The following is a 25,917-nucleotide window of genomic DNA, read 5'->3' on the forward strand; positions in this document are numbered from 1 at the left end:
TATTTTAATAGATATCTAGTAATATAAAATTTTAATTTTAAAGCATTTATTTTCAAATTCTGCTTCATTGCACACCCAGAAGTGAAATGTTTAATGAGCCTTATTGATCTAAATAATAATGGGTAGCTTAAAGTGTATTTAAAATGATAAGATTTCCTTACCATGCTTAAGAAATCTGCTTTATTTGACCTAGTGACAATATAGGAAGCAAAATTCCCTTAACCATAATACTAAAGCAGTCCATTATTTTTCTATGAAATTATTTTATCCTTAAATCATTGGTATTTTGAGTTATTCTTTTTAAAAGAAACTAAATTAGTTGCATTTATTATTAGAAGTTTCACTATAGTTAAGCTTGGAATTGATTCCAGGCCATGATTTTTTTTATTAGTTTTTTTATAAGTGATGGTCACTGTCAAAGGAGATAATACCCAAGCAATCAATATTGAGGAAAGAATAAAGGGTTTGGTCAAATAAGAGATAACAATACTTATTCTTCAAGTTTATAACAGCTATTATCCTTTGAAAACAAACCACAATCCCTAGAAATGATGGCCACAGAAAGGGTCTGGCAATCTCATGTAATACAAGTGTACTGTTGGATCAGTATTGCAGAAACAGTTGTCCCACTGCCTTTCAGTGATCCGACACATTGCCAGAGGAATAAACAACTCTCTCAGCCAACAGAAAGGCAGAGTAGCTGCTGTGCGGATTCTTGTTTTAGATATTTGGTGAAAAAATATATGTATTAAATATGATTATCTTATGTTATTTTTTATCAGAAAGGAAAGCAAAATGAGACCAAATAGATAGTAATGTAAATTCTTAATGGTGTGAAAGAAAAACTTTAGTAACCAAAGCCTAGTTCATCATTAAAATTGATTATCTTATTATATGCATATATGCCTATTTACATACAAACACAAACATACATTTTCAGTTTTAAAAACATCTTCATGTTTCATTTCTGAAATTCATTGAACAAAGTCAAATATGGTAAGCAAACAATGCTCTTTGTAAACAATATTGAAAAGTTAATAAACTTACTTGAATATACACAATGTTTATTGGATATTTTGAAAACCAAGGGACTAGTAAAAGCTCAACTTTATCACGATTATGTAACACTGCTATCCACTTTCAGTTAGAGTCATATGCCTGCCCCTATGATTTCCTGCTCACAGATTTCAAGTCTTAACAAATGCAAAAACAATTTCAAAATGTATTCTCCTTCAAAAAGAAAAATTGAGGGTCATGTCTTCCTTTTATCATATAAAATATTAAATTGCAATTTGAATATGAGAAGGCAACACACTTCCAAAAAAAGAAAAGCAATGCTTATAAATAAACATATTTCATAGACACTAGCTTTTGCATAAACCACTTCATACAGCTATTGATCAAATCAGTATATTGAAAACCCTTATAACAAAATATATGGTCCCTTTCTACTCTGCAAAGGACATCCCAGGACACCACAGACTTGCAGCTCTGTTCTATCATTAATTTCCTCCAAATAGACTTGGCAGGGCAATGAAGAACATCAAATTTTTCACTTAATTTCTGAAGAAAACACAACATTTAAGGAACATGTTCTTGAAATTAAAATTTTTAAAACATAAAAGTCACTAAAGAAAAAAAACGTAGATCTAAACACTTCTCTTAAAATATATAAAACCTTTCATTAATAGGTTCTTGTTCTTAAATTAGTAGGTTACCCACACATACAAACATGTCTATAAACGGTATCTAATACAACAGAGCAAAGCTAATTTTGAAGTGGTCTTTCCAAATTTGATCCACCAGCTCACACCTGATTCCAGCTTAGCTGAACTGATTTAAAAGCTTTATAGTGCACTTTAACGAAAACCTTGAGGAAAGATTACCACGAATCACTTCAAACATCAAACCAAAGGTACACCTAATTTCAAAATAAAGTGAAACTCACAAACCAGCTCTTAGAATATTAAAGCATGCTTGCACCTACCTTGGCCTTGTCCATTCCCCTGATGACTCCAAAGGATCACAATCAGCATCAGTAGTTCCGGAGCCCATGGCCACATTCTTCTAGTTACACGTCCTTGCCTTCTGGCCATTGCATTTTAAACTCTGCAAGAAAAGCATTATAAATTACAATCTTAATGAATGTTTTATAATGCAAATCCCATGTCTAATATGCATTGTGTTTATTAGATTATCCTGATTACAAGATACAAATCACCCTGGTTACAAGAAAACCATGCCTCTCTTTGGGATTCCCATAATGATAAATAATGTAAAATCTCATTCATCTTAGCCTTGCATTCCAAACATTCATCTGAATGAGATTTTTCAATATTAGTTTTCAAAATACAATATTAAGCTTACAAATGCTTAAAAAGCACTTCCAAAATACCTATCAGAGGTCAGTTAGACAAAACATTTCACATGGACACTATTTATAATTTGTTATTTTAGGTAAATTGATGCATTAAAAACACCATGCCATCTCTATGAACATACACAAATACAGATAAGTATTTCATAAATTATTTTCTAGTTTTCAGGTAAATTGTATTTTAGTTGTATTAGTAACTTTATCTGCATAAAAGATTTATCACACACACAAAACTAATCTTGTGTACTTAAAATTGAAAGCAAAATTAATCTTAGAAACCATAAAACATTTGCAATTGTAATTCCAGATATATGTAATAAACCATAAAAACTCTCATAAAATATATCACATATGAAAATATACCTGAAAGTTCATTTTGACACTGTTTTTAGTAATAAATTAAAATTCATAAATGTCCACCAAAGGAATGTAACATATTCTTACAGTTGAATGATATATTGTAGTTAAGATACATACGTTAAAGCCACAGGTACCAACATGGACAAATGTCAAAAATAAAAGGTTAAGCAAAAATAGCAAGTTGCAGAATCATTATACCATATTAAATTATGCCATATAATATTATACCATATATCACATGTAAAAATAGTTAAAACTGTACATTTTATATGTGCATAAATGTGTAATACAACATACTAATGCATAAGAATGATAAATACCATGACCTAAATTAGGAAATTGCAAGACTACAACTTAAATAGTTATTATGAAAAATCTTCAAATTCCAACTTATCCACAGTTGACAAGTTATGGAGCTAAGGAAAGTAAATTTAATAATTTCCAGAATAAACCCTGTATTCAAAAATACTACATAATTATAATTTTAGTAAACTTTGAAAGAAATTTTGGCACCCAGAATTTCTCCTCCCTTTCTTTTATATCAAGAGAAGAGGATTTAATTGTTCATTTTGCATTATGTCATTTCTGACATATAGTATCTGAGATTAAGGGAAATTTAAGGGCCATCTAATCCATCTTCCTCATTTTAAATGAGCAAACACACCAAGAAGGTTGTGATGATATTTTCAAACAAATGTAAAACAAAAAAATGATGATGATGATGATGATGGCAGCCTCCTGACAAGCTGGTGGCTGGGGAGAGCCAAGTGAGGTGGGAGCAGCAGGGAGCCACAGAGGGGTGGGGCGGCTGGAGCCAAGTTCCCGAGGGTCTGAGGAGACCGCCTGACAGGAGCCCAGACTGCAAAGAAGGAAGAGGAAGTGGGCACGGGGAGCTCTTCCAATCCTCCTGCACCACCGACACCCTACTCCAGCCCCCTCACCTCCGGGGGACGGGGAGGCTGACAGGACCGGGAGAAGACCCAGCCTCGGGGGTAGCTGTAGCCCGCACCTCCAACTCCCAATCTATTCCCCCTGCCACCCCACAACAAGAGCACGCCAGCGATGACCCATCAGTGCCCCAAGGCACCTGGGGCCTGCAGCTGCCGGGGGCCCCCTCTGCTGGGGCCAGGCACACCTCTCCTCCCTACAACTCCAGGCCCAGGTGGAGGCAGGTCCCAGTGGCCCCCCCAGGGTCAGATCCACTCCCCCCACCCCAGACAGCAGAGGCACTGTCTCTGCAGCAGAAGCACACTGAACCTTGCTGGGGCCGCAGCTAAACCCGCCCTCCTAGCCTGCCTGGCCCCACCCTGGCCCAGCCCTCACCCTGCTCCAGGAGATTGGAACCCTGCCCTGAGCACTTACAGCTGTGAAACAGCCACATTTAAAGGCACCAAGCGGGAGGTTTGACAGTTACTCCCCCTTTGGCCTCGCTGCCCCCCTAGCGCCCCCTACCCCAGCACCTCCTGGGAAGACCATCGCTACAAAGCTGCTGGCCAGAACCCGCTCCTCTAAGACCTGCGGAACCCTCTGCAAAGCTTCGAAACATACAGTCCCAGGAAACAATCATGCCCTCCTCCCCTAATCAGCACCTGCGACCTGCGAAGGTACCCATGGGCAGTTGGGGGTGAGCAGGCCAGAAGGGGGGGGCAGTTGGGGGTGAGCAGGCTGGCAGACAGAGTAGTTAGGGGCAATCAAGCAGGCAGGCAGGTGAGTGATTAGGAGCCAGTGGTCCCGTATTGTGAGAGGGATGTCCAACTGCCGGTTTAGGCCCAATCCCCAGCAGTCGGACATCCCCGGAGGGGTCCCAGATTGGAGAGGGTGCAGGCCTGGCTGAGGGACACTGGGAATTTCGTGCACTGGGCTACTAGTATGCATGTAAGTTATTTGGTTAATGTCTTCCCACCCATCCACCTACCCACCCCCACCTTCCCTCTGAGATTCGACAATCTGTTCTATGCTTCTATGTCTCTGAATGGTTATGTTCATCAGTTTATTTTGTTCTTTAGATTCCACATATAAGTGAGATCATGTGATACTTATCTTTCCTTGACTGGCTTATTTTACTTAGCATAATACTCTCCAGGTCCCTCCATGCTGTCTCAAAGGTTAAGAGGGCCCTTGTTTTTACAGCTGCATAGTATTCCATGGTGTAAGTGTACCACAGCTTTTTTATCCACTCATCTACTGGTGAGCACTTGGGCTGTTTCCAGATCTTAGTTATTGTAAATTGAGTTGCATGGGATGCATATATATTTTTTTCTGATTGGTGTTTCTATATTCTTAGGATATATTCCTAGAAGTGGGATCACTGGGTCAAATGGCAGCCCATATTTATTTTTTTTTTTGAGGAAACTCCATACTGTTTTTCATAATGGCTGCGTTAGTCTGCATTCCCACCAGCAGTGTATGAGGACTCCCTTTTCTCCACCTCCTTGCCAGCACTTGTTCTTTGTGGATTTGTTGATAGCCATTCTGACAGGTGTGAGGGGATACTTCATTGTTGTTTTAATTTGCATCTCTTTGATGATTAGTGACTTTGATCATTTCTGCATGTCTCTTGGCCTTCTGTAAGTCCCTTTGGAGAACTGTCTTCTTAGGTCCTTGGCCCATTTTTAAATTGGATTTCTTGTCTTCCTTTTGTTAAGTTGTATGAATTTCTTATATGGTTGGAGTATTAATCCCTTATCAGATGTATTTTTGTCAAATATGTTCTCCCAGTTGGATCCCTTGTCAGCACACACTCTTTTAACCACTAATGGATAGATCTTGGTCCCCTCCTAATCACTGTGTAAACATTTTTATTTGGTACCAAAAATGTCAAAATTCACATTAAAAAAACCCTTTAATGGATTTCTTTTGAATATTTTTTATTTACTGTTTTCTTAGCTTCTGCTAACCTACACAAAGTACTCATTTTAAATGTCTTTTTTTGGGTGTTTTGGGGTGTTTTGTTTTGGCTTTTTTTTGCTATTCTATAGAGAATTAAGGCAATATTTGAAAAACCTTGAAATATGCTTCAGAAAAGGATTGGCATAGAAAACATTGGTTCCAATACATATTTTACTAAAAAACAGATGTATTTCAAATTGTATTATAATCAAAGAAAATGTAACCTTCCTCTCTGATTTAATGTTTATAGAAAACTAATATTTCATAAATGGCAAGTTTCTATGACAGATTATCTATATGTTGTTCCTGACACTCTATATATATGAAAATATAACTTTCTATGAAATGCCTATATTAATCAACAACTATAATTATATAAAGTAAAACCAATAATTAAAAAATTTAGGAAAGAGAAAACAAAATAATTGTAAAGTTGAAAGCTAATTTATCCAGAACACAAAGAGATGCCATGGGCTCTATAAGTATTTTTTAACACTCTTTTATGCATATTAGCAAAAAGAAAATGAGAGATATCTATTTTATTTTATGTACTTTTACTTGTACCTGCTACTCTTTAAAGACTGGGATAAGTCCTAAAACATGAATAGTTGAGTCCATTGTGCTTTTTCTGCCCATAACATTGATTTGCTATTCATTGAGCAGAGTAGACCTAGGACTTCAGATTGATAATGACTATATATGCACATCTTAACTCAATGGATTCATTCACTCTTTTAATTTTAATGGCACCAAAGAAAAAAAATAAACCTTAAAATTGTATAGCGTATTATAACTTGTCAAGCATAATAGCAAAATTAGTTTGGTTATGCAAGAACTTTGGAGTAATAGCACTATGAGATGGTGTCATGACGTACCACAGTTCCACAGTCTATCTCCAGAATGTTGCCCTTACAGGAAGAGCCCACAGTGATAACACCTGGTCTCAGGGATGCTTCACATCTGGAGGTGCCAACTAAGAAGAACAATCCTGAAATTAACAGTCCTGGTTGCCAAAACCTATCATCAATCCAAGTTGAATCTTCTAGATATCAGTTACTTCTCCTACAGACCATTTGTGGGCTATAGTGAAGCCAACTTCAAACATTCTGCCCTCTCCCAATAGATCCACTTCTCATGAGGATCTTCTAGATATTTTCTTCCTCCCCAGCCACCAGGCCCAACCAACCAGCCTGGGTTATATGATTAGATAAAGTTAGGTCTTAAATAAAATCTATTTCTGCATCTAGATTAGTAACACTTTTAGACTTGCTAGCCCATTGTGATCTGTAGAGTAGTTCTAGTCAGCTTCTAGTATTAAGTTCTGAAAGCAACTTCTTTAAAAAAAATTTTTTTTCTGGAACAGTTTCCTTGCAGGTCTTTCTCTTGGCATAGTTTTCTTTATTGAAGTGTTTCTCCAGTGAGAGCTGGGCTGTGCCAAGGAGCCTCCAGGTTGATACTCCTTTTGCTCAACTCCATTATGCAGCAACCTCTCCGATCACCCTTTTAAAACTAAAGGCCAAAGGATCAAATGGGATCAGGAAGTGACCATAGCTCACAGGGCATCAATTCCTCTTCTCAGCATATTATAGGAACACAAGCTAAGCCAGAAAACATAGCAGAGCCCATTACAGCTCTCGAGTTCCAGTTATCAACATTGATTTTTTTTTAATGGGAAATTTGCATTAGAAGTCATCACATGACTTACATTCACTAATAACTTAGATTAAGATAAATATTGGAACCTCACTGTAACATTGTCCTTGGATGAAGTGCTATATGGTCATTTTTAAAAAGGGTCTTTTTCATGTAAGTAAATTCTCATAGGTAGGATCTATCTCAATCTAAACTGCACGTGGCATTCAACAGTGATGGTCAAAGTCCTGCAATATCCACATTAATATTACAATAGGTATAAAATATACACATAAATATAATATATTAATATATTTATACTTATTTATTTTATTTATTTTTCAACAGGATAAAACTTAGAGACTGAAAATATTATTTTAGGCCACCATGATTTAGATTAAAGAGCACAGGCAATGACAGCATATTTGGATGTTGATCCCATTTAATATATTTGACAGATTAATTCATCTCTTCAATATTCACTCTCTATTCATTAAAAAAACAAAAACTAAAAAACATTAAAATGATATTTTGTCATAAATTCAAGGTAACCTGATAAATAACTTGCCAACTGGCATTATAAAAAAAAATCATTTTGAAATGTAACATTACATGCAATCTGTCCTAAAGTGTGATCCATAAATGTTCTCCCTCAGAATAGTCCAGGATTTCTGGTAAAATATCTAGCTATAGCTATCACTGTGGACCTGCTGAATCAGAATGTCTGGAGATGAGGCCTTGTAACATTCATTGTAGTAAGTCCTTCATGTGGTTATTTTTATCAGGAAGTTACAGGAAGTATTATGATACTTAAAGTAAAATTATAGATAAGTTGATTTTATATAAATCTATAATCCTTATCATCTTAATAAAAAATATCTATATTCAGATTGACTTTTATGGTGAAATAGAATATAAAATAATTAGTCATCTATGTATAATTTTAAATGGATAGTGCTAAGAAACCTAAAACAACAAGTTTAGCAGTAATCACCCTAATGTTTGAGAGTTCAATGGAGCCATAAGTGCCTAAAGTATTTGCAGAGAGGAAATATAATTTATCCTCTGAAACACTGTGAAATTACTAAAGCACATAAAGTCATTCCTATGTATCCTGATATTCTCTCAAGTGGACTTAAAGATGAGCCATCCCGACCAGATTTCTGACCCATATCTTATTTGTTAAGGTAGGGAGAGGAACCTTTGAACGTTGGAAATTATAGGAAGTTAATAGATTGTGAACTCCACTGGTTCTAGTTGTCTTAAGTTGTATTAATTTGCTCAACAAATATTATTAGACTTAGACATTATACTAATTATTGAGCTATAGTCATGAAGAAGAAAGCCAGTGTCCTCTTAGGGCTTAAATTCTAGAAAAGAAGCCAGAAGCAGAATCCAATTAAACAGAGAAGAAATCATTATAAAATGTGTTCACATGCAAAACCCAAAAAGGAACTGAATGCACTATAGGGTATTAGAGGGAACATCAGTTAGAATTGACTTTAATATTTCTTTCTAGCGACACTATTTAAGTTTAGATATGAGAATAACAAGAGTTAGCTTTGCATATGGTGAGAAAAAGTTTTTTAGGAAGAAAAACTAGAATATTCAAGAGTCCTGATATAAGGACAATCTTGGCATGTAGAAGAAATTAAAAACTATGAATCTGGTTTGAGTAAAGCAGGGAGAACAACCTATGGGATGTGACTGAAAGATAAGAAGATGTGAAACTGTGCAGGGCTCTATTGGTAATGGCAAAAAAAAATGTGGGCTTTAGTCCAAGTACATTAGAAAAGTGGAGAGATATGAACTGGGACATTTTAAGAAATCATTTGGCTTATTGTAGCTTATATGAGTATAGGACAGGGGTGGGCAACCTTTTCGTGAGTGCCTGCCAAAACCAGCAAAATCTCTGACTCAAAATTCTTCTGCGTGTCAACCCTAATTTTTTGAGAACATGTTACGCCTACTTGATATCTCTTAAGGTGTATGTATGTGAAGAACCTTGAAGAAATAATAAAATTTATTCGAGCGACAAAAACACAGCATATGATGATGAAAAATACAATTATTTTTTAATGTATACATGTACACTGATAGTCCGACAGAAAACTTTATGACTCTGTTTGATATTATCAGTGGAACTTTTGCTGCTGCATCACTGATGACAGAGATTTTACATCAGGTTTATATTTCATGACCTTCAGAAATACAAATGAGCTACTACTTTCATCTGTCAGGCTACTCCTATTATGAGACTTAACAAAATTCATCACTGAGAACAAAGATTCACAAGTGTATGTGGATGAAACCAAAACACTGATCGGATCTAGGAAGGCAGGGAGAGGTAAGGCAGAGGCATAGAAATTGCTCTTCCCCTCTCTTGTCAATCCATGTCTATGGTCTTTAAGATAACTTGTTATGTAAAATTATTTATTTATCTAAGATACACCTACACTGAATTTATCTGAAAAGTAAAAAAGTCGATATTAAGAAAAAATTGTAAATGGAAGATTATAAGAGAGGGTTTCGCGTGCCAGCAAAAGTTACTGGCGTGCCATGTTTGGCACGTGTGCCAGGGGTTGCCCACCCCTGGTATAGGAAGTTAAATATGAAATTAGGTAGACTAGTGATGGAGCTAAGATAATAGATTAGGTAAGAAAACTAGATATTTGTATTACATATTGTGAAAACAAGGAGAGGACACAAAAATGACCTGAAGGCCTCTGGCTTTTTTTTTTTTTTAATCTGAATGGTTGTTGGTGCAATTTACTTGGACATGTGTTACCTGAAGTATCTATGTGCTGTTTTTAAGTGAGGCATGGACTCTCAGTTTGTTATTTTAACATATAGACTGTACTCAAGCAGTTTCATAAAGTTATAAGCTCGTTAGAATACTTTTTTAAAATCATTTGTTTTTTAAGCATTAAATATGTCTTCTTTTTCCACCATTGACCTCTCCCCAGCCACTCCCACCCCCTAGAACATTCCCTCACCCCCCTAGTGTCTGTGTCCATTGATTATGGTTATATGCATGCATACAAGTCCTTTGGTTGATCTCTCTCTCTTACCCCCACCTTCCCTTGCCTTCCCTCTGAGGTTTGACAATCTGTTCAATGCTTCTCTGTCTCTGGATCTATTTTTGTTCATCAGTTTATGTTGTTCATTATGTCCCACAAATGAGTGAGATCATGTGATATTTATCTTTCTCCGACTGGCTTATTTCACTTAGCATAATGCTGTCCATGTCCATCCATGCTGTTGTGAATGGTAAGAGTTCTTTCTTTTTTACAGCAGGTAGTATTCCATTGTATAGATGTGCTACCTCATCTGCAGACCCACAAACACTGGAACTCCAGCCTCCTTGGCTCCTGTGAGCACTTGAGTGCATTCCCTTCCCACCAAGCCTGCCACTTCAGCCACAGGCCCTGTGCTACCCAGCGCCTGGACCCTTCAGTGAGAGCAAAAATGGGGAGACAAAGAAACAACCCCCAAAGGAAAGAAAATGACTCATCAGAAAAAGAAATAAATGAAAAGGGGGCATGCAATATGTCAGAAAAAGAATTCAGAGTAAAGATCATACAGTTCCTAAAGGAGCTTGAAGAGAAAATCAACAACTTAAGTAAGAATAAAAAGGAAATGGAGAATGATATAGCTACAACACAATGGAAGGTTTCAACAGTAGAGTAGAAGAAGTGGAGGAACAAATTAGTGAATTAGAAGATAGGTCAGAAAAACACACCCAATCTGAATAGCAATTGGAGAAAAAAAAAATTGAAAGCAGGAAGAAAGCCAAAGGGAGCTTTGGGACAACATCATTCATTAGATCACTTTAATATAGACTCTACAGAGAGAATAGTGACTTCTCTCTTTTTACTCCCCTCTTCCAACTGCCTTGAGTGCCCTGAACTTTTATTCACACTCAAAAATCAGAATCCTATCTGAGAGAACTTACTCAGATGAGAAATAATGGTAATTTCTCAATAACAGTGTTAAATAATAAAAGCATTTCTGGTCAAAGCAATTGTATGTTGGAAATAATGATTTCCCAGATGATGAATAGGGATTGTGACTATAACAAGTTAGTATATGATATCTGCCAAGTTCAACTCAGCTTCATTTTAAGAGCTTTCTACTAGAGCCAAGAATAATGACTCAAATTAATGAACTTAAAAATTGTTTTAAAATGTTTAATGGAGGCATTTCAAGTCATGATCTGAAATTTGTTACTGTTACTTTTGCTGAATTCAATTTGCTGCTGAGATTTTATCAGATTAATCAGATACCATAAACTGTGAAATACACTGTTCCTTACAAATAAGCCAAACTTGGATATATGGTTTTACTAATAATTAACAAGAAAGGGTTCATGGTTTTTATTTAACATAGTTGGTTAGAGAAGTTTTTGACAAAGGAGACTTGGGAAATTTGGGAATCATCTTTTTTTAAAAAAATCTTCTAGAGCAGGGGTTCTCAACCTGTGGGTCGTGCAACCCCTTTAGGGGTCGAACGACCTTTTCACAGGGGTCGCCTAAGACCATCGGAAAACACATATGTAGAGGGCTGCCTGGGAGGCACCTAGGCATTTTCTTATAATTATTGTCAATTGAACTCAGAGCACAGGCAGAGCCACGCCCTGGGAACATGCTTCCCCAATAAGGGTGGACATGTTAATCAGGCAGGGGTGGAACTAGATATGTAAATCTAGGCCTTTAAAATAAACCTGCTGTGTGGCTCAGCCCGCTTTTTGCCGCCTCTCCATCAGAGAGGATGGTGCCCACCTGGCCCCAGCTTAAACTCTATTTCTGCGTCTTGGTCTTTCTTTAATTTCTTAATCCCCAGCTCCTCCACTCAGCAAATGAACTGTTTCCTTTTCCATGTGGGACATGGAGAAGAGAGAAACAGCCCCCCACACACATATATAATTACATATTGTTTTTGTGATTAATCACTATGCTTTAATTATGTTCAATTTGTGACAATGAAATTGGGGGTCACCACAACATGAGGAACTGTATTAAAAGGTCACAGCATTAGGAAGGTTGAGAGCCACTGTTCTAGAGGGAGTCCTTAAGTTACTAAAAAATAATTTTAATTTATGAACAGATGCCATTAATCTGAAAATAAAGAAAATGTAAACTTTATGGAAGATAATATTTGTTATAAAGTTGTACTATTAATTTCAATCCTATATTTTCCAAATTACAGGGAAATGTGAAGACTTTCATTTCTTGGCTAGCAAAGCCTCTACTCCCTGGATAAACTCTCAACAGACTTAATGATCAGCATATCTGTCAATTTTATTTTCTGATTTCCTGTGAGCAGTTTACAAAAGATAAAGAAAATCAAACCCAAAAATGCACTATATTTTAAAACTTTCATCAGATGATGAAATAGTACCATTTGGGAAAATATTGATGGATCTTGAGAATATCGTAGTAAACAAAATAAGATAGAGAGAAAAAAAATAAGAACTCATGTATGGAATTGAAATCTGAAACCAACAAATGAACAAACAAGAAAAACAACCAAACAAAAACTCAGACTCAGACACAGTATGGCGGTTACCACAGGGAAGAAAGGTGTGTGTGTAGGGGGGTGGGGGGTAATAAAGGGTAAAGGGAGTTCAAATATATAGTGACAGAAAAAGATTTGATTTTGGATGGTGGCCAGACAATGCAATGTACAGATGATATCATAGAATTATATCATAGAATTATATACTTGAACCTATATAATTTTGTTAACCAATGTCATCCCAGTAAATTTAATTTAAAAAACAAAGCTTATTTGGCATACGCCCATGCTCAGGGCTTTAGTTCTGTTGAAATATGCATTCTCAGTTCTATGTGCTTATTTAAATGTTACCATAACACAAAAATCTATGCCTTTATTGCTTTGAAATAAAGCAGAATCATTATTTCCTACAAAATAAAAAAAAAACATTCTTTGAGTTTAAAAAAAGACTAACTTAGTTTTTTTACCTATTATCAAATTAGAGATCTTGAATGAATTCAACTTCATAATTGTATTTACTTTTAATCCTATTGTTCTAGAAAGCTGTCAGATATCACCAATTTTTTAACTTCACTCATCCTGAACAGGTTATCACTATCACTGTTTCTACCACTAGACTCTGCCTGCATTACTTAACATAATGTCCTAAACTAAATGATTTAGTGAAGATTTTAATAGAATGGATAGTAGAAATTGGATTATCAATGGATATCATATTGCTTCATATTCTGGCATTTAATTCAAATAATTCAAGCTGCTCTCATGATCCTTACCTTCATTGGGAGCATAGGTCCAAGTGATCCTGGATCATGGCACTCTTAAGTTAAATTTCTTAATGACTAGAGTGCCATAAAGATGGTTATCCAATAAAACCCTTAAATAAACCATCCAAGTCTCACATAATGACAGGACACTTAATTAGCCTTCAAAAGACACCCCTTAAAAAGAAATCCCATGTAGTGTTTGCTTGTATACATCATTGTTCATGAATAGGACAGTTTCACTTCTCTACCATTCTAATTCATCTGATATGAAGGACTGTCTTAAGAAAACTCTAATTTTTCCTGGAATGTTTAGCTCAATTTTATAGCAACTCTTCTATAGAAAAAAGGTAGTTTAAATGTGTTAGTGTGTTATTGCTACTATAACAAATTAATACAAACTCAGTATCTTAAAACAACACATTTTTTTTTCTTATAGTTCTGGAGGTCAGAGGTCAAAAATGGGTTTTATTGAGCTATACTCAAGTCTTCATCATGGCTGTGTTCCCTCTTGAAACTCAGAGAGAATCAGTCTCGAGGCCTGGTACATTCCTTGGCTTCTGGCCCCTGCTTCCATCTACCAAGCTTATCACTCCAACCTCTGCTTCAGTCATCCCTAACCTATAGTAGTATCTTTCAGCCTCTCTCTAATAGGTCACATGTGATTACATTGGGCCCACTAAAATAACTCAGAATAATTTCCCCATTTTAAAGTTAGATGATTAGCAACCTTAATTCCACCTGCTATCTTAACTCTCTCCTTTGCTGTGGAACATAACATATTCACAGCCCCTGGATATTAGAATATGGGCAATTGGAAGGCCATTATTCTACCTACTACACTAAGAAAAAATTTAAAAAGTAAAATCCTATATAATAAAAAGCTAATATGCAAATTTCCCTATCAACCAGGAGTTTGACCGGGAGTTCAAACAGGGGGCGGGGCCAGCTGGCCAACTGGCCTTGGCCCCTCCCCCTGGCCAGCCTGGCCTGATGGCCCCAATTGGGGCAGGCCAGCCAGAACCCACCCATTCATGAATTCGTGCACCGGGCTTTTAGTTATGTATAATGCACTATTAACTCTGACAATGAAACATTACATTATATAAATATTTCTATCACATACTGTTTTAAAAATGTTTTAGCTACTAGACTATTGATCAAAGCTTTGGTATATTCTTGAGAAAACTCATATCCTTGATGTTAAGTCATCAAATATAAGAAGATAGTCTTTTTAAAATTAAAAAGGAATATTAAAGCCTACCTAGACAATAGAAAAAGAACTCTAGTTGCAATGCCTCAAGAGGCCTAATTTGTGCATATGTTATACCCCTGGTAATATACATATGTGTCAAGTTATTTCATGTATATGCTATTTCCCCCATGCTTTGCAAATGCCTTTATTCTTATCACTGCTTACATTAAGCCTATTTATTCAAGCTTTCCTTCATTATTTTCTTTTAATCAACCTCCCCTAATTTTTGTCTTCTGAACTCAATTTCATTTCTTACATATTCCATATCATCACTATTTGCTTATGCTCTGCTTTCCAATGTTCCTTTGTTTTATACAATTTCCCCCCACATCAGTTGCTTTGTCTGCATGACTTACCATCTTAGTATTCAGTGGTAACAACACCTGCTTAGGCTCTGTCTCCAGCTGGGAATGTAGTATCTTCCAATATCTAGTTTAACTTAAACTTCTTAATTAAGCAAAGCCTCCATTTGAGGTAATAGGAGGATTTCTGCCGTGAACACTCTGTGTAATGTACAGAAACACATTTGGGAACATAATTGACTTTTATATACAGAAGCCAGATGCAATGCATGCCTCTGTGTGCTTATGGAAGCAAGTTCATCTCATATATCACAATAAGCATCTGTTCTACTAAATTTCACTGCCGGATACTCATCATGCTTAGGCAACAAAACACTTAAGGAAGTAAAGGGTCTTTCCAATAAAAAAAATTAAAAAAGGAACATGAGAATGCTTTGTTTAAAAAATAAATCTTCCTCTATCAGTTCAACCCAAAGTAGTAACTACCAAAAACAAACAACTAACAAAAAACCAAGTCATTATTGAAATAGTTTCTGATAAGGCATTTTGATCACTATCCTGTATAAAATTTAGAGAAAATGATATACGTGTTGATATTTAAAAGGTTGATTTCAACAGTACAAGGTGTGTTCTGAGGTTTGAATAAAATTAGAAAATGCAGAAGTTTAAAAAAGAACAGAAAACAAATTACACAAATATGAACATCCTAATAGTTTAATAGGTATATGTTTTTTTGTTTATAACATGAATATATCCATAACATAAGTTTTGTTAAAATATTATTAATAATTCCATATAAATACTTTTCTATCTTGTCTTTTGCATTTTGTTTATGGACAATAGAGATCTTAATACATTTAGTGTCCATATGAGGCTCTTAATGTTTCCTGTCAATGTACTTTGTCCATTTTTCTATTGGACTACTAATCTTTTCTTATTGATTTGTTGGAACTATTTAAATGTCAAATATGTCAAATGAATTGCATTCTTTTTTCTGATCTGACATTAGCTTTCTGTATTTGCTTATGGTATCATTTGAAATTTAAAAATTTTCTATTTTAACAGAATCTAATCTATAATTCATTTTCTTATTTTTTCTGTCAAAATAAACTTAAAGAATGTTGATTTTGCTCTACTAATACAAATAATATTTGCCTATGAGTGTTTTATTTCCTTTTAAATTGAGGAGTTAACTTGATACCTACTCTGGAATTAAATTTGTGTATTTTAATTAAAATATAGTTATTATACTAATAGACTATTACATTAGTTTTGGGTGTACAGCATCATTATTCACCATTTATATACCTTATAAAATGTTCACCACAATAAGTCTAACAACCGCCTGACATGGCACAAGGTTATGTTATTGACTATCTTCCCTATGCTGGACATGATATCCCATGACATTAATTTTATAACTGGAAGTTTATATCTCTTATTCCCCTTCACCTTTTTCATGTCCCCTCCCAATAATACCTGCCCATCCAGAAAATCCACCTCTGGTATCTATGCAAAGAAAATAAAATAGTAATTTGAAAAGATATATGGACCCCTATGCTCATTGCAACATTATTTACAATAGCCAAAATATGGAAGCAAAATGAGTGTTCAGCAATAGATGAATGAATAAAGAAGATGCTGTATGTGAGCATATGTATGTATATATATATATATATATATATATATATATATACACACACACATATATATGTATATATACATAGATACATACATATGTTCACATAATGGAATACTTTTCAATTAAAAAGCACAAAATGTTACAATTTGTGACAACATGAATGGACCTAGAGAGTACATGCTAAGTAAAATAAATCAGACAGAGATAGTATTAATTTTTATGAATGATGCAGTATAACCTTCTGTGACTATGAATAACATATATTCAATAACTTCAGTATCATTTTATGAATGATTTATCATTTCCCTCTGATTTGAAAGACCATAATTATTATAAATCAGATAATAAGTTTATTGAAATTATGGAATAAAAATTTATGTAAGTTCAAACATAACAGCAAGCCTTATTTCTGCACCACTATTCCCCTGAGAGCTGGATGGAGGAATTGCTTTTCTATGGTTTAGGTGTGTGAGTAACATAGCATGCTTTAAATAACATTTGAACTACACAGAAACTTTCATTTCTGTGCTGAACCATGTTCCAGCTTGGTTCTGCACATTTGCCTTTGAGAGTAGACACTGAATTTTATTTATGGCTATATTTCTAGGACTCAAAATACTGTCAGGTAATGCAAATGGGCTCAAAAGTATCTGTTTAATTATCAGATGGACAAGTATCTGATTTTCCATTGCATTGATGCACCTCTCTCTGAAAAAAAAAATTTGTAATCCTCACCCAAGGATATTTTTTCCATTGACTTTCTTACAGAGTGGAAGGGAAGGAGGAGGGGGGTGAGAGAGAGAGAAACATCCACATAAAAGAGACACATGGATTAATCTCCTGCACATGCCCTGACAAGGGGTGGGGAGTGTACCCGCAGCTGAGATAGGTGCCCTTGACCAAGAATTGAACCCATGGGCCGATGATCTAACCACTGAGTGAAACCAGCCAGGACATTTTTTTTTAATCTTCACCCTTGATTTTTTTTTTTTTTTTTTTTTTTTTTTTTTAGAGAGAGTGTGGAAGAGAGGGAGGAGGTGGGGTGAGAGAGAGAAACATTCATCCAAGTGAGAGAGACACATCGATTGGTTGCCTTCTGCACTCATCCCTATGGGGGCTGGAGAACCTGCAGCCAAAGTACATCCTCCTTGACCTGGAAAGGGTCCACAGGCCTATGCTCTAACCACTGAGGAAACCAGCCAGGGACCTCTGCATAATTTCAAACAGCTTTTTTCTGTCAAGGATAAAATATTCATTCAAATGATTTTGCCCCTGCTCATGTGCACACACATGCACCCTTTACAAAGGCACTGCTTTAAAATATCAACAACTATGAAGATATGTGTTAATTCTAGAGGTCTGGGCTCAAAGAAAATAATAATAGAAAACCATAAACGTGAATCTGAAAGAGAAGAATATGGAAGATAAAAATTTCAAAAGAAAATCTCTCCTTATATTGTAATTTGTTACTATTGAAGTGAGAAAAGTAATAGACATAAAAATGAAACTACCTAATATATGTATATATCTATGTACCCATTTTCATGATGTATATATGTAAACAGATGAGTGTGAAATATATATGGTAAACAATATGTAATCTCTTTTGTATTAATAATCACATATATGTACATACATAAACAATATATAAGGATATTTGCCTAACTATTTCATTTCTATTCATTTCCTCAGCTAAAAACTGAAGGGAATTTAAATTATTTATCTACAGTTGTTTTTAATCATAATCTCAATGTTTCTCCTCATTTTTATACTTTCTTAGATTACCATTTTGTGACTATTTTTCTATAATGTATATATACTTGCAACAGTCACCTTAAGAAATTCTCTCTTTGGCCAAGATCTCGAGGACTGATTGCATGTAAATATATGTCTGTGTGGAAAAACACATGTGACAAAGAAAGGTCAATTGTAAAATAAATGTACATACCTATCAAAAAGAATAACAAAATCTCTGAGCAAAATTATCTGTGCATTTCTTTGTGTTTATAAAATTAATAGAGTATATTTCTTGGGAGTAAACCTATTTGTTTTTGTTCTATTTGATTCAATGTGAACTTCAATATTGGCATTATACATTGGTAATTTGATACTTTGTCACAGTAAATTATGGGGTACGGTTACAGTGTTTTGGACAGGTTCAAGCCTTGGACTAATGAGAGGGCACAGTCCTCTCGTGGCCACGTGCAAGTCCCAGCTTAGAGGGCAGAGCCTTCCCAGCACAATCATAGCCAACAGCTATAGTCGTAAGCTTGAACCTATGGTCTGAACACATGGCCCCTCATGCCTGAATGATAGAGTTCAGGTGTATGTAGTTGAGTAGGATTGAAACCAAGGAGAATGTTGTAAACATCTTGATCATGCCCCTACTTTGCCTCGTGGCATCTGCTATAAAATAAAGACACGCTTGTGGGCGCTGGCGCTGTCCCATCGGAGGAGCAGCGTCCCACCGAGATCCAGCTTTCATTCTCTTGTCTGTCTTTTCTAAGCCTTTCACCACCCCACTCAGGGTCACTGAACCAGGCTGAGCTGGCATGAGTATGCCATGCTGTGCTGGCTCCCCATAGTAAATATAGAATGGTCCAAAAATAAAGAAATAAATCAGTGAGTTCCCAGAAAATATGTTTTTTGAAGGATTAGATCATTGAAAATCATCAGTCAGTGGTACAACAAGGTGAAAAAAAAGAATGAAAACTGAAGTTCTTGGGGCCAGTGAAAAACAGTCGTGATGCTATATTCTGTGCATCAGTCACCATTACCACACATCTTTGATACCTGTATTGCCAAATACTTCACATACAGCCTGAATGGTGATTAATAGACAGGCCACAGTACTGAAACTGAAATGAGACTATAGAGCAAGGATTATTCAAAAGCATTTCAAAAATGTATTATTTCTACAAATGGAAATACTGCTTTTGTCAATATTACCTATACAAATTTTTATTTAATTTATCCAAGATTAGCAAATTCAGTTTTAGTGAACAAACAGATTTGCCAAATGAAATATGTGAAAGAACTGTGTGATCATAAAAGAAATCTACAACTCTGTTTATACAAATTTGTCAGTAGTGGCAACAAAAGTTTCCGTGGGTGTGATGTCATTGTTTTCCCCAGAATCCTCTGCAGCACCAACCACTCTTCTTTTTAGATGATTGGTGCATATTGTCCAAATCAAGTCCTGTGCTCAGGTCACCTCAGCCCTGCCATCTAGCCTGGCTCCCAACAGGAATGTAGTTCAAAAGCCCCTCTTTGTAGGAGTTCTAGAGCCACCACTGAAAAGTGCACACTCACTGCAGGTGTTGAAATGCCTCACTCTGCAAATTCAGAGCTCCAAAAAAAACTTTTTAAAAATTGAGAACACTGTAACTCTAGGAAATAAATTTTGCTGGATTAGATGACTCTCTTCATTCCATGCAGCCTATCTTCTCATTTTTTTTTTTCGTTATTTTCCACATAGTCACAACTAACAACTGCTTCATTGTTAAACTTCATTAAATGATTATTCCACAATAAATTATCTCAATGGCATTTTGTTGTCTCTGCTGTTCTGGTTCTATCCTTGTACTCCTGATTGAGTTTGTTTTTTTATTGAAAAAGAATAGGCTAATAATCTAAGCCTTGTAAAAGTCATCATTTCTTCTATGCTTTATAATAGCAAATATCTCTTAGGTCTGTGATCAAAGTAGAGATAAAGTTAATTATATTATTTTCATATCAATTAATAATATCAATGTCATTTGCCATCCTAAAATCTAGTGCTACGGGTGATAAGTTGCTGCCAAGAAATAGTTGGTTGCATGAACAATAGCAGGGAGATAACCATCAGTCTTATACCCACATGAGGCATGTCTGTACACTTGCTTCCACAGCCAAAGTAATGCCATATGTCCTCAGTGATGTGGGTGGACTAAAGTAACAGTTGCCTTGCTAAAGAGGACCAGAAGTGCAGGCAACCTATCACACTATTATTTTTACTTATGGTTGGTGAAAACTCAGTTGAAACCTTTGCCGGGATGAATAGTATGGCTGAAGATGTAGAAAAGGACCATAGATAGTGAAAAAAGACCACTTTTATGTGTTGTACAATTACTAGATCTCTGGACATGGAAGCTAAAAATATTTTTGTGCATTATACTTTGCATTAAGAATTATTTAACATCAACAGAATTCTTTAGCCCAATCTCACTTTTCCTCATTATTTTTTTCATTAAATACAAAGTGGTGGATGTATAGTCCCACATCAAAAATGACCATTCATAATTATCCTTATTTAATTCCATGTTAAACTAACATCTCTATTTTTAGCTGATCATCATAAAAATTATATATTGTTCACTGATATTAAAGAAAGTGAAAAACACTTAAAAACTTAAATTATTTGTATAATAATTTCTGGAAAGCAAGTAGAGCACTAAGACAAAACTGCATTCACACACATTATCTTTTACAAGGTAAAAGAAAAACATGGATTTGGGATTATTATAACAGCATTATATGTATATCAATAACGATTTCCACTGGAATTTCCACAACTGCAAATATTATTCAGCTATTGTATTAATGATAAAATGTATAGTTTTAAGGGCATCCTTAATACTGTGATCAGCACAGCTGGCATGGCTCAGTGGTTGAGCGTCAACCTATGAACCAGGAGATCATGGTTCTATTCCTGGTCAGGGAACAGGCCCAGGTTACAGACTCAATCCCCAGTAGGAGGCGTGCACGAGGCAGCTGATCAGTAATTCTCTCTCATCACTGATGTTTCATCTCTCTCTCCCTCTCCCTTCCTCTCTGACATCAATAAAAATCTACATACAAAATACTGTGATCAATTTACTTTTCTCTTAAATTCTTCTTTTTGACAAATGAGAGAGCATTTAGGAAGGACAATGTTCCCAGCACAACAACCAGTAAAGTATATCACATCCATTTACAACATAATTTTAAGAAAAATGAAGGACAAACTTGTGAGGCAGCAAAAATTCATTTGCATTAAATTAATGTGAACAGGGCATTTCAAGTTCCCTTTGGCAACAATAGTTTAGAGGGGAATGAATTCATCTTATGAAACAGTCCTTTTTGGGGTGAAAAAGATTTTAAAAGCTGACATGACCATCATTAAATTTCTCCTGGAAGTCTGCAATTAGTATATATAGCTCATGAGATAAAATATTCAAAATGCACACATTTGAGAGGATCAATTATTATGGAACCACTATCTGACATCTCCTTGAAAATTATGTCCTAGAAAGTGTAAAAAATGAACCAAGATTTCTGTGATTTTTTATATGGTTTTGACTTTCTAAACAAACGATAAACTTCATAAATAACTGTTCTAAGAACTGCTTATAAATAAGAAATTAAAGATATTACTCTATATAATTTAAACCTAAGTAATCTAGGTGCAGCCTTGATTGATAATTGATTTAATATTTTGATAAGTGCAAATAATCCCACATTTTACTAAAACTAGATTTAATAAATTTAAAGGTATTTAATTGATCAGCATCTTTGTGAGTAAGGAATATTCTCCTCCAATATCCTATATAATAAAGAGGCAATATGAAAATTGACTGTCACATCCTCGCACAAAGATGGCCGCCCCCATGTGGGCACAAGATGGCTGGCAGGAGAGGGCAGTTGTGGGCGATCAGGCCAGCAGGGGAGGGCAGTTAGGGGCGACCAGGCCTGCAGGGGAGGGCAGTTGGGGGCAATTGGGCTGGCAGGGGAGCAGTTAAATGTTGATCAGGCAGGTAGGGGAGTGGTTAGGGGGTGATCAGGCTGGCAGGCAGGCAAGCAATTGGGAGCCAGCAGTCCTAGATTGTGAGAGGGATGTCTGACTGCCGGCAGTTGTACATCCCCCAAGGGGTCCCAGATTGGAGAGGGTGCACCAGGCCTCTAGTTTTCTAATAAAAAGAAACTAATACCCCCAAATATACTCTGGTTTTCCCTGAGAAAACAAACACATTAATTTTAGGGTATTAGGGCACAAGACATTATCACCATCCTATCTAATAAAAGAGAAAAATGGTAATTGGCGTACGACGATACCCTTTTCATTGGCTAATCAGGGCTATATGCAAATTAACTGCCAACTAAGATTGGCAGTTAACTGCCAATAAGATGGCGGTTAATTTGCATATGTAGGCACAATGCAGGGAGGCGAAAGGGAGAGCAGGAAGAAGCCCCCTGCCACTGACAGTGATCGGAAAACCAGGGGGGAGCTAAGAGCTGGGGGGCAGGGCAAAGGCGGCCCTGGGGCCGCCTTTGCCCTGCCCCCCAGCCATGATCGGAGAATCAGGCGCCTTTGCCGCCCTGGCCAGTGATAGCAGGAAGTAGGGGTGGAGCCAGCGATGGGAGCTGGGCACGGTCGAAGCTGGCAGTCCCAGGAGCTAGGGGTCCCTTGCCTGGGCCTAAAGCGGAGCCCACGATCGCGGGGCCGCTGCAGCTGCGGGTCCCTGCTGCCCAAGCTGGACGCCTCAGCCAGAGGCGTTAGGCCTGGGCAGGGGCGGAGCCTGCAACCGCGGGGAGCTGGGGGTCCCCTGCCCAGGCCTGACACCTCTGCCGGAGGCCTCAGGCCTGGTCAAGGGGCCGATCCGGTGATTGGTGATCGGAGGGTGATGAGGGTCAACTCCTCTGGCCAAGGCGTCAGGCCTGGGTGGGGGGCGGAGCCGGGGATTGGGGGGATATGATGGTCCCCTTGCCCAGGCTTGAAGCCTGGGTCAGAGGCGTCAGGCTTGGGCGGGGGGTGGAGCAAGTGATCAGAGGGAGATGGGGGTCCCCTGCTCAGGCATGATTCCTGGGCCAGAGGCCTCAGGCCTGGGCGGGGGCCAGAGCCAGTGATTGGGGGGAGATGGGGGTCCCCTGTCCAAGCCTGACACCTCTGGCGGAGGCGTCAGGCCTGGGCAAGGGGCCAATCAGAGGGTGATGGGGGTCTACGCCTCTGGCCGAGGCATCAGGCCTGGGCAAGGGGCCGATCCTGCGATTGGAGGGTGATGAGGGTCAATGCCTGAGGGCTCCCAGTATGTGAGAGGGGGCAGGCTGGGCTGAGGGACACCCCCCCCACACACACACACACCCAGTGCACGAATTTCGTGCACCGGGCCCCTAGTTTGTGATAGGCTAAGTAATAACTCCCAAAGATATTCCCCTCCTGATTGCCAGACTCTGGGAATGTTTCAGTTTCCAGAGTCAAAGGGAATTTTCAGATGTGGTTGAGTTAAGGATGTTGCGATGGAGAAATTATCTGGAATCATCCAGATGATGCCAAGGTAATCATATGAGTCCTTGAAAGAGGGATGGAAAGGGTTTCAGAGTTAGAGGAAGGAAATAAGAGGACAGAAACAGAAATAGGAGTAGCATATCTTGAAAATGAAGGAAGGGGCCATACACCAATGCATTCAGATAACAACTAAAAGCAGGAAAAAAAGAAGGAAATTTTTTTAAATGGTTCTCCCCTCAGAGGAACCAGCCCTGCAGACTTCTTGATGTTAGCTCAGTGAAACTAATTTTAGAATTCTTACCTCCAGAAGTATAGACAGTAAATTTGTGTTAAGCCATTCAGTTTGTGGAAACTAATATACCATTGTAATAAGCAAAAGAAAGCAAATAAAATAGTGATGAATTTGAGAGATCTCTGGGGGAAAAATGTTAAACTCAGTAACAGGATTTATCTTGGTAACCGTATTATATGTTACTTATTTACATGTTGAGTCATATTATTAATATCATTATCATAATTATCAATCAATATGAATACACTAGTATATCTAAATTAGAGATAAGAATTTCTGTTTAAGCCGTCCTATAATCCCGTGCAGATGGCCTTGAGCAACACTATATCTGATGGAACTAATATCTTCATGAAAGAATCTTCCTGTTTTGCAGTGAAGTTACATCTGAAATTAAATCTATTAAGCAATACCTAGAAGATTCAGATTTATTTTTAAGAACAATACTAAGACTGAGTTTATGACCCTACCATCACCAACAGAATCAAAGTTAATTTGAAACATTTTAAAGCAATATTTAAAACATTATGTCCATTTTTTTCTCTTGTTAAAAATAAATAATTCCCAACTCTCTTTTATATTTATGCTAACTGGATGAAGTCCAGACATGAATTATGCTACCACAAATAGAAAATTATTTAAATAGACAAATTTCACTTATTGCTGACAGAATGACAATACAAAACTGTCATAACTTTAAAGAAATAAGTGCTTTGTGGGAAAAATATTTCCTGTTCTTTATCAAAACTGGTCCTGAGACCTAGTTGCCTTCTCTTCACATGACTATGCACAGTAAAAGTGTAAAATATTCCTTTTACTTTTGTAGTTTAAAGGTTACAGGACATCAGAAGTAGGATATGGGAATGGTCTGTGCAATATTGTCATTGAATTTGAGGAAGAAAATTTAAAATTTGGAAATAAGATGTAGGATTTTTCCACAGCAATATGCAGGGAATATATATATTGTCTATCATGTGCTAAAATCCCTACATAAAATGGTTTCATCAAATCTCCCCAATGTACCAACAATAACTCTTCAAAGCTGGTATTTTAATCAGTTTATAAAATAAAGAACAAGACTACAGAAAGGGAACATGTTAAACACCACACAGCGACTTGAGGGCAATAAAAAAAGCAAAAGTAGGGTAAGTATAAAAACAAAAATAAAAATAGCAATCTTATCCTGATTGGATGTGGAACTACACTAAGAAGAAAAACATGAACAAAGAATCTCTAAGTTAAAACTATTAATCTCCCATTTCAAGAAGAATCAACTTAAGTAAAGAAAGGCTATACCATTTGTTTCAAGCTCAGACAACTAGCAAGAGAAAATTTTAAACCCAAGTCTGTAACATACTTTATTATTCTAAGATGCATATTCATTATTTGCAGGATTAGCTGAGATAATTCTTGTCAATCCTAAGTGAGTGTCTGACACTTGAAAAATGTTCTAGATTTTATCCTTATTATTATTTAGTTTGGAAATCATTAAATTTCTTCACTGTCTTTTGAAATTTCACTGCTTACTCATATTTCAATTCTCTAGGAAAAATAAAATTCAACATATGCATCCCTTTTGGTTGCAAATTTTGGAGCTCAAGTAATATGTAGCACATCACATTAAACTGCTATTTATTTTGGAATAAAAAA

This window comes from Myotis daubentonii, chromosome 3 (assembly GCF_963259705.1).
Source record: "Myotis daubentonii chromosome 3, mMyoDau2.1, whole genome shotgun sequence".
NCBI classification, from domain to species: Eukaryota; Metazoa; Chordata; class Mammalia; order Chiroptera; family Vespertilionidae; genus Myotis; species Myotis daubentonii.